The sequence below is a fragment of the Panthera tigris genome, chromosome A1 (genome assembly GCF_018350195.1).
Source record: "Panthera tigris isolate Pti1 chromosome A1, P.tigris_Pti1_mat1.1, whole genome shotgun sequence".
Classification (NCBI taxonomy): domain Eukaryota; kingdom Metazoa; phylum Chordata; class Mammalia; order Carnivora; family Felidae; genus Panthera; species Panthera tigris.
Window position 1 is genome coordinate 40,972,231 of NC_056660.1, and position 11,523 is coordinate 40,983,753.

Below are 11,523 nucleotides of genomic sequence, written 5' to 3' on the forward strand. Positions count from 1 at the left end.
TTCTACATCTGCTCTTCTGTAGTCTTGGGAATGCCTTAACTTGTTTTCCTGCATGTTTTCAATACATTCTTACTGGCATGTAGCCCACTGACATATTCCACATTGTTTCTCTAAATGTATGCTTAATAAATATGGGAGCTTGAGAGCAGCTAAGGGAGGCTTCCCTTAGTCTCCCTCTCACCTCTCTTGACTTGTATAGAGTCTGGAGTAATTCTCTCTGCCGCCCTCAACTTTGCAGGGCAAAGCCGAGAGCCAAACCCACAATACTGAGCAAGAGAAGGTAAATTGAAAGGAATGTTTTCTGCAAAAATAAATTCAAATAAAGTTAAAAAAAAAATAAGTAAGACTAAACCACAGTAGGGTTACCTACTATGATGGTCCTTTGAAATGTCAACCTGCTTAGGCAACAGTCCCCAGTTACTCATTCAAACAGTATTTTATAGATGTAGTTAAATCCATAAGCAGTTGATTTTCAATAAGAGATTATCCTAGATAACGTTTGTGCCCTGACTCAATCAGTTTCACAGTCTTAAGGACAGAATGGAGGTTTCTCTGATAAAGAAGAAATTATACTTGTGGCTCACAGTTTCAGCTCACCCATCCTGCCCTTCTTAAATGGTCAGCCCTATATATTTTAGACTTACCTACTCAGCTCCCACAATTGCATAAGCCAATTTCTTGCAATTAATCTCTTAATGCATATCCTATGACTGGTTCTGTGTCTGTTTGAACCTTGACTACTACATACATATATAATGCAGGCATAATTAGGTAAAAAAAAAAAAACAACAAAAAACTATAGAGAAGAGGACAGAATTGATAAAATTAAAGGCCAGTATGAATTTCTTATGATTAAGAAGAGATTCACATAAAGATCTCTGAGTGTTGGTAATACTCATTTTTGACTTGAGTGGTGGTAAGAAGTTATCGTTACAGTCATTTATTAACCTATTCATATAGTTTCATCTATTTTTCTAAGTTTCCAGTTTTAATAATTTCAAAACTCCAACTTTTGTGTATCTAATTTATGCTGATACTATATGGGAATCCATATTTCTCATTTAATTTACTATTGGGCAATGATCTGTGGGATAATATATTACTTTTTTTTATTTCTTCCCAGATTTTTAAGTGTTTTTTACAGGGTACATTATGGTGCTTCTTTTTTTCTCCATCCTGTGAATGAATCACTCTAAGTACATGCTGTGAGACTGAGCTGTTATATTTCTATAATGTGTATGAAATGTGGTTAGTGAATATTCTGTTTCAATGTTATGAGGTATAGTGACCATTTTGTCAGTTTAGTTTGTTGTATTTATCATTTTAAAAAATGTTGAAGCTTTTTCCTGAGGAAAAAAATTCTTTGAATAAAAAATTGCTACTTTTGCCCTTACTGACCCATATCCTACAAAGTTGATCTGCTCTTTGAAGTTAGCATTTACTTCTACCATATATATATATATATATATATATATATATATATATATATCTTGAGGGAGAGGGGAGAGGGGGAGAGGAAGAAATACCCTGAAAATGAAGAGCATACAGATTTTAAAACTCACTTGAAGTTTAAAAAGTATTTAAAATAGTTCTAAAATAGCCTGCTTTCTATAAAGTATATTTTGAAATTTTTAACAATAAAATATAGAACACATATTTGTATGTTGTTTTTAGAATAGACTAAAGGAATAATCTCACAAACATTCAAAACAAACTATAGCAGAATGTCATTTTGAAGTTTCCAAAAAATTCACTCACTGTAAACTAAAAATAATGTTTATATTAATTTATTATTAGAACTAATGTATTTAGTTACATTTATATTCAGATTCCAAACATTCAGGAAATCATTCAAATTCCAGGTGTATAACTCACATCTGTCACTAGATTCTTAGTGTCATACTGTCAAATTCAGAAAGGCAGTCCTTGAATTAAATACTCCAGTTCAAGCTTTAACATAGGGATGAAAGTTGATCTAACTTGACAGTTCTCTAGAAATAATCATTCTGACATGTCAAAGCTGGTACATGTCCAGATCTCTACATTATTCAAAAATGATGGGATCTAGGGAAAGGAAAAGAAATGACACAAAGGCCTACACCCAAGAATTAAATACTTCAAAAGCAAAAAATGGTATAATTCATATAGGGTTGGTTTCAGAATGGAGGATGAGAATATAGAAGTATACATCATTACACTTACTCAGTATTTTTCTCAACCTTTTCCCACACTCAATAAACTTTATAGATTTGAGAAATTATGGGAAAAGGTGGATAAGACAGACTTTTGACATTTAACTTCTATAGTCAGTGACCATTTGATGTAGATTTGTTGGTAATTAGTAAACAAGCAATGGTACAAATAGATTAGAATGCTAATCATTTTGCATCTAAAGTTTTGACTTAACTGTCCTTTTAAAAAAATTTTGCCTTTGTATTTTGGTCCAAGATATTTTGAGGAACCCCTGATTACGCTGTATTGTCTATCTGCTTTGTTTCTTTGGTTATTTATGTCATGGATCGATTGGAGCTACCGGTTGTTTCTCCCATTTGCCCCATTCATAACAACAATGACTGAATCCATTTTGGAATTTGATGCGATAAAATATCAGGTCAAAGGTTTTTATTTCTATTCACAGATGGAGTTAATGATTTCTCCAACTACACCATTTGAATTAAGACCTTATCTGCAACAATCACCTCTAGAGTTGATATGGTAGTTCAGATACGTTTGCCCAAATGAGCCTGAGATGTCTGTGACGAGTCCACCATAACGGCACTGCAGTCAGCCTATGAATAACAAACTAGCTGAGCTGAGTCAGCTGGGTCATCTATTGCTCTCTGCTCACAGAGGAGAGCTGGAAGTGATAGATAGCTCCATTAACTCCGCCTGACTAATGCACACTTGGGGAACACCAAATTGGGAACATTTTTTCTATCTTTCTGAGACAAACTGCAGGGATGCAGTTGGTTCATTCTCCACTTGTAATGAGGACGATATTTGGAAACATGAGTAATAGCAAAAGAAAGCAGTAAAAATAATGTTTGATATCATGGAATGGCATTTGATTTTTAATGAACACATTTCAGTCTAGACTATCAAAATATTTTCTCAGCATTATTTACAAATATCTGAGAAAACTGACATACAATGTCACATATCAAATAGTAAATAGTTTTACCTTGACTAGAATGACAATTTTCATAATATTAATATGTATATTATAGGTCCCATCTTATAATGGTTTAATATTTATATGAGAGTGTTATACCGATCAAGGAATAAATAAAAATTTACAACAGAATCACAATTCCTTCCTAATTTCCATTATTAAATGTACAAAGATATCATTTCTTTTTAGGTTCAAAGAGAAAAATTAAAAGTTGAAGATTAAATACACTAATTCCTCAAATTATTTATAATGGTTTTATTTGAGATTGGTGTTAATAAATAGGCTAATGAGCGTACAAGGCAAAGTTGCTTCCTTACCACTTGAAGTTTGAAATGAATTATTTACAAGAGTTAAATAACAGAAATTGACAAGATTTCTGTGGGGGCAATTCCTTCTTTTATTCACATCACCAGCCTTATGTAAGTTATTGAAATTACTTCAGTAATTAAAAATGGTAATGGAAAACAAATCAAAGTGCAAAGCACTTGTAAAAACAAAGGAAAAAGGGAGTCATTTCAAATTCAGTGTTGTCCTATTAGATGTCATTGTAATTATAATAAACAATTAACATTTTCTGAAGAATTTATAATAACTATATCTCATCTTCCCCAATACATGATTTCCCTTACATTTTCAATCTATTCTCCTTTATGAAAAAAAAATCATTTTTTTTCTTAATAGATTTGAGGAACTATTTAAGGCACTGAGAATTCTAAGATGAATAATTTCATCATCTCTGACCTTAAGGGGGAAAAGAGAAAGAAATAGAAATTAAAAATGTGAAAATAATATTCATTCAACAGATGGAATTGATTACCTAATATATTTCAAGCACTATGCTTGGCTCTTGCACTTGATATAGAATAAAGTTAGATATATTCTATGGCTTCATGGAGTTTAGGGTGTATAGAAAGAAACAGACATAAATTAAATGATCACACAGAAAAATAGAAAATATCAAAGGTGTAAGAACCTTGAAAAAAAGAGACATACAGTAGCCTCCCCTTATCTGCTGGGGATATGTTCCAAGACTCCCCCCCACCAGTGGAAACCTGAAAGTGCAGATAGCACTGAACCCTATATATACCGTGTTTTCCCCATGCATGCAAACATATGACAAGGTTTAATTTACAAATTAGGCATGGGAAGAGATTAACAACAATAATTAATAATAAAATAGAATAATTATAACAATATACTGTAATAACAGTTATGTGAATGTGGTCTCTCTTTTAAAATATCTTATGGTACCATACTCACCCTTTTTGTGATGTGAGATAATAAAATGCCTATATGATGAGGTGAAGTGAAGTCAATGATGTAGGCATTGTTACATAGTGTTAGGCTACTATTGACCTTCTGGCAGTAAGTCAGAAGGAGGATCATCTGCTTCCAGACCATGGTTGATCACAGGTAACTAAAACCACAGGAAAAAACAAAACAAAATGAAAAGATAGATAAGTGGGGGACTACTGTACTGCCAAGGAGACCTACTAATCAGAGTTAGGATTCGCTTTCATGAAGACAAAGCAGTTGAATTGATATTTGTGAGATGAATGGGGGTTTACTGAATGAAGGGTGGAAGAAATATGTTCAGGCAAAAGAAAGCATGTGGTAAAAGGGGACATGACACATGTGATGAACAGAAAGATTCCAGTGTGACCAGAGCCCCGACAAATTGGAGAAGAGTGGTCCAAAACAAGGATGGAGAAAACAGGATAAGACAACTGGAATAATACAGTGTTGTACGCTTATAAACTGTTAAGAGGGTAGATTTCATATTAAGTGTTCTTAACCCCCCCCCCACACACATGCACATGCACACACGCATGCACACACAAAGGGACACAAGAAATCTTCTGAAGATGATGAATATGTTTATTACCTTGATTGTGGTGATGGTATCATGAGAGTATACATATGTCCAATTTCAACAAAATGTATACATTAAATATGTACATTTTTTTGTACATTAAATATATCTCCATAAAGCTAGGAGACAAACAGACAACATAGATACCAAAATAAATGGAAAAAAAAAAAAACCTAGCTCAGACAAAGCAGAATATACCAGTTTAAAATATTAGGCTTTTCCTGGCTCACAGAAAGCAGAAAGATTTCAGGTATGGACTAACATGGTTAGATTATCAGGTTTTAAAAATATCATTGCGTCTGAAATATGGAGATAAGATAAAAGAAAATCAAAGACCAATGAAAAGGCTGTAGTAGTCCAGATGGAAAATGATGGTGGCTTAAACTACTGAATAGGAATGAGATGGAGGGAAGTGAATGAATGAAGAGATATTTGTGATGTAAAAATCATAAGATTGGTGATAGATTAAAATAGAAAAGGACATAGAGGGGGAGAAATCAAAATCAAAGTTAGCTTTCAACAAACAAACAAACAAACAAATCCTTAAACAATGAAATTTGATGAGCTTCTGAGTTGGTGAACACATCCAAGTTCTGGGAAGGTGGCAAACACCAGTTCCAAAGGGATCGAGGCTCCTCAGTCATGACATCTCAGTGCCCTTCCTGACTCACTGGCTGTTTATCTGTGACTTTTATAATAAAGTTGGTACACATAAAAAGAAAAGTTAACTTTCAAATTCCTGGCTTGTGAAATGAAATGAACAGTGTCTCTATTTATTAAGAGAAAAATAATTGGAGCGAAGCCATGTTTGGGAGATTGACAAGGAAAAGCAAGATTATTAGCTACTTTTTGGACTTGTTGGTTTGTGGTACTTTTGCAATATACACATGGAAATGTCAAGAAGGTAGTTGATTATCTCATAGATTAGACCAGAAGCAATTTGATAAATATCATAGAGGGCATAGAAGAAATTATGACAGGATTTAGAAGAGAATCTGGGACAGAATTTTGGGTATTTCCAATATCTTAACAGTTGCATACAGACATACAAACCTGTAAAGGAAATGAAGAATTTGTTGCCAAAAAAGACATTAGAAGAATAACAAGGGCATGATTTCATAGTCATAAAAGCCTATGGAAAGGGGATCTTTCAAGATAAAGGAATGTTGAAAAATACTGAATACTTTTCAGCGGTCAAATTATATGATGACAAAATATATATGTGAGCATAGTGACTAGCACAAATGGTGTCTTTGGAACAGAATATTTGACTGATGGTAAGAATGATCTTCCTCTAACCAAAGTTAAGAGGAAAAGCTGAATTCAAAAGAGAAAAAGAAGTGATATTATGGGGTTCTTGAGACCAGATAGATCTGAGGGGTAGGTATGGACTGACCTTACAGAGGTCAAAGGACAGGTCCTCAATTTTACAAAAAGGCAGGGAAAAGTTGGGTTTGTTTGTATACAGGTTGATTTATATAGTAGTAGGAGATTTAGAGCACTCTAATGTAATAACACCTAATTTCTCTGTGAAATACGTGTCAAGTCATTTTTGGGGAGGAAGTGGAACTTGAAGAATATTTATTTGTTTGGAGTGAAGCAGGGAGATTCACAGGTTCGAATTAGATGAAGAATGTTTTACACTGCAGAGCATGGAAAAGGAATGAATGAATGAATGAATGAGATGAATAGAGTAATGAGATGAAGTTGACAAAAAGATTATGAAAGCGTAGTTAAGGGACACAATTAACTCAGCTAAAAATCTGTGAAAGTCTCATGAAAAATGATTTATGGGCTGAGTCTAGAAAGACAAATAGGAAATTATCAGGGAAGGGAGAAACATTATTAGCAAAGGAAGCATCATTTAGAGAAGCAGGCATTAGAGTACCTTCAAGAATTTCAGTGTGGGGGCATCTCGGTGGCTCAGTGGGTTAAGCGTCCAACTTTGGCTCAGGTCATGATCTCATGGTTAGTGAGTTCAAGCCCCACATCAGGCTCTGTGCTGACAGCTCAGAGCCTGGAGCCTGCTTCAGATTCTACGTCTCCCTCTCCCTCTGCCTTACTCTTGCTCTCTCTCTCTCTCTCTCTAAAATAAATAAATATTTAAAAAAAAAGATTTCAGCATGGCTAAAGTCAGCAGTGTGCCAGAATGGTTCTGCCATGCTTCCATGTAAGGCAGGCAGCTGGTCTGTGGCTCTGTTTTAGGTGCTCTGACAGTGGTGGCTCTTTTCTCCCCCACCAAAAATATCCTGGCAAAGACCCAAATTTAGGTGAGAGAATCAGTGAGGAAAATGTACTTACCATGTTATTCTTGCAGGTTGAGTAACTTACCCTCATTCCAAAAGACAAATTAAGACAGTTACTCTCTCAGAACAGTTAATAAACTAACTGAACTTTCTCATGGCTGTTCATAAAAATGAATTCAAAGTGAAAATATGATATGTGCATTCTTTTCTATCACTTTTTGTTATTCTCATTTTTACTATCATGGGTTTTGTGAGTGATGACTTCTGAAGAAGTAAAAAAAAAATACAATCTATTTTAGCACTGCAATTAATGACATTAGAAAATTGATATTAATTACTAAAGTGAATTATACTAATAATAATCTAATTTTCTCATATGTAATATCCAATGAGAGGATTAATGGCTATTGTTTAATTCGTTTTTTTTTTTTGCTAGTAAACTTAATGTTTTTATGTCAATTTTTATTACCGTGTTTATTATTCTTGGGAGTTTTCATACATCAACCATGTGTTTATGGGTATGTTCTAGAGCATAATTTTCCGATGATTTGAATAAATGATTTGAAAACATAATTCAACACTATCATTATTCACAGCATAAGTGCTTTGTTGTATTCCATATTTACAGGTATGTATCATGTTGACACTGTGTGTTCAAACATTGAGTTGCATAATGATACAAAATTTGAAATGGCATTAATACTCTGTCAAACTTTTGATACAAGACTAATAATGAAATAGGTTTGCTATATTAGCAGCTATAACATTTGAAATTCCTAAAACTGTATAATTCCTAACGATTTAAGAGATCCTTTTTGTCATCTTTTAATTTTCTAAGGTGCATATTCTTATCTAAATGCATATATTGTTTTATTTTTTAAAGTGTATTTATTTATTTTGAGAAAAAGAGAGCATGCTCACGATTGGGGGAGAGGGACAGAGAGAAAGGGAGAGAGAGAATTCCAAGCAGGCTTCATGCTTTCAGCGCAGGGCATGACGTGGCACTCCATCCCACAAACTGCAAGATCATGACCTGAGCCGAAATCGAGAGTCGGAGGCTTGACAACTGAACCACTCAGGTGCCCCAAAATACATATATTGTTTTAATGTATTTTTTTTCTCTTTCCTTGTTTGGTACTCTGTGTTGACTAGACATAAAAGAGCCGGCTGGAAGTGGTTACTTCATGAATACATAGGGTTAAATGTGTAATTTGTCAATGGCTTTTAATTATCTTAAAACAGATTTCACATTTTTCATTTTCAATTATTTTATGTTGTCTTCTTCACAACATTGCATTTTAGCCAGGTTCTTTTCAAAATATTTTTTCGTAAGAGCCAAAACACAACACTTAATTTTTAAATAATATACGAATGTAATCGCTACATACATCATTTGGAGCGTTTGGCTACACGTGAAAGACTATATAAAATTGGCTTAAATCATAAGAACGTATATTTTTTAGTTAACTTCCAAAGTCAATGGTCCAGTTGTTGATTCTGTGAATGAGAGAACCACCCATTTCCAAGTACACCCCATTCTTCCACTAGGTATCAGGATTATGTGGGTGATGCCCTACTCACAGTTGCAAGATGGCTGCTGCAATCACAGCATCTTTCCCACTCAGCTCTCTCCATAAGGGAAGAAGTAGCAAATAGAAAGAAAGACAGGGGCCTCTGGGTGGCTCAGTCGGTTGAGTGACTCTTGGTTTCTGCTTAGGTCATGATCTCACAGTCATGGGATAGAGCCTTGCATGGGCTCTGTGTTGACAGCATGGAACCTGCTTGGGATTCTCTCTCTCCCCCTCCCTCTCCCCTGTTTGCATTCTCTCTGTTTCTCTCTCTCTCAAAATAAATAAATAAATAAATATTAAAAAATTAAAAGGAAAGAAAGAAGAGAGAGAGAGAGAAAATATTTTTCTTTGTGTAGTTTTGGAATGGATATTAACGTATTAACTAACGTATAATAAGAATAAATTTAATTTTTATGATACTTATTCATGGAGTAGGCATGAAGTACTTGAAAATATTGTTTCTTACTTTCTTACTAATAACTTGTTTCATTATATTTCATATACCTCAGGAGTTCATTCTTCTTTCCTTTCTCTCTCTCTCTCTCAAAATTATTTCATGCTGGCCTCAAATTCTGTGCTTCTAAGTCAAAACCCAATCCAATTATTTTCTTATATCAAGAAGTCAGCAGTTGTTTTCTGTGCCCACAGACACAAAAATAAAAACTTTGCTTCTGCTATGGTGAAATACACATTTTAGAAGATATTTGAACTCAAATAAATTTTTACTTCTTAATTCCCTCCTTCTGGAAGGTCAGCTTCTCCATAGGAAACTTTTCCTTGGTCTTTTATTTTAAATTTTTTAATGTTTATTTATTTATTTTGAGAGAGAAAGAGAAAGCAGGGGAGGGGCAGAGAGAGATGGAGAGAGAATCCCAAGCAGGATCCATGCTGTTAGCGCGAGCCCGATGCGGGGCTTGAACTCACAAACCATGAGATTATTACCTGAGCCAGAATCAGAGTCGGACACAACCAACTGGGCCACCCAGGTGCCCCAAAAACTGTTTCCTTGGTCTTTTTAAAATGCTTGACATTTTCTAATATTATAAAAAACAAAAACAAAGTTTAATTGCTCATGGCGCGACTTTCATACAGTAACTTATTTTTTTATTTCTAATTTCCAAATGATCTCTTTTTCATTAATACTTCTGTCATTATCTATTCCTACTGTCTCTGACACAACATCTAACTACGTGGTCTTCTCTCAATGCTCCCAAGCATGAATACCTCAATTATTTTTATTCAATAGCTTTATTTGCTCACACATCTAACATTTACTGTTTATCAACAGTTACATTTATTGTTTATCTAACAATCTAACATTTATTGTTTATCACGCCAATTGCTGAGCTATGGTATTATGTGATATGCATTGTTTTGTTACTAATAATTATGCTTTTTAAATATACAGACTTCCAATTTACCCTTTTTTGGTATCTATATTCTTATAGTATCTTTATCTAGTGCCATATTTCTTTCCTTTGAGATTTGTTTATATTTTTCAATTGACATTTGAGTGAAGTAATCTTTTATTAATCTATGAATTTTATTTTCTACAGCATCTATATAGAATTTCAGCAAAATATTAATAGCTTATTTTGTCCTTGTAATATACATAGTAATATTATTTAAGTAGATTTTATTTTCCAGTTTACATGTAAAAAACCCTAATTTTCATAACACTGCCAAGTGTCAAATTTCAGATAACAATGTGAGTTTAGGTCAAAGTTGGGTAATATTTTCATTCTTGACAAATGGATTTGGTTTGCAAAAATCTAAATTTATGTTTACATATGCTGTAGTTTAGTCTTTAATTGGAATATTTCCAAGATAGGCTATTTCATATTATAGTATTAAACATATTACCATCCTTTAAACTGTTACAAGTTATTTAACAAAATATGTGGGATCCAACAGACTTATTTGAGTTTAAAGTTTACCAGGGTTAAACTGATAGTTTTACATTTTATAATTGTTATTCAACACATGAAGGCAATAAGGTTCAGTAAATGTATCCATACAAATATAAATGCACACACACACAGACATGTAATGTTAATATAACATTTTCTTGAAACACATCCAATACTTCACAGTCTGTTAGGCTTAAATTTAGAATCTAATGGTATAATTAAATAAATGATTTGGTCTTTTACTTGAATATCACACTCTACTAATTAGTACCCAAATTCAAGAAGGGTACCATACACATATTAATATTTCACTTTAACTTACTTTGTAATGGAAATTGTTGGGGGAAAAACCTTGACAATTAGAATCCATTAAATCTTTCACTTGTCGATTGACCCATTTTTAGAGGATGGAGACATCAGGGGTGGGACGGAAGGGATGGCAGTAAATGAACTAACAAAAGGGATCAAGCCAAGTGCCTCTCTGTACCAGAGTAAAATCTGATTATAAGAGACTGTCTTACCAAAGACAGAATTATCATTTTTCTAGTTTTCTATTTTTGTAATCATACAGTGTACATTAATGGTACAGGATAGACATGATTACTTGTGATCCTGCAGAATGGCAGGATAAATGAAATAGCAGAGCATTTTATACAGATAATGATAGATGTTTTCTATACCTCATATGACTTGCTTCATTAATCTGGGGTAAAATATAGCCACATTTCTTGTTTTCCAAATAATCATTTTA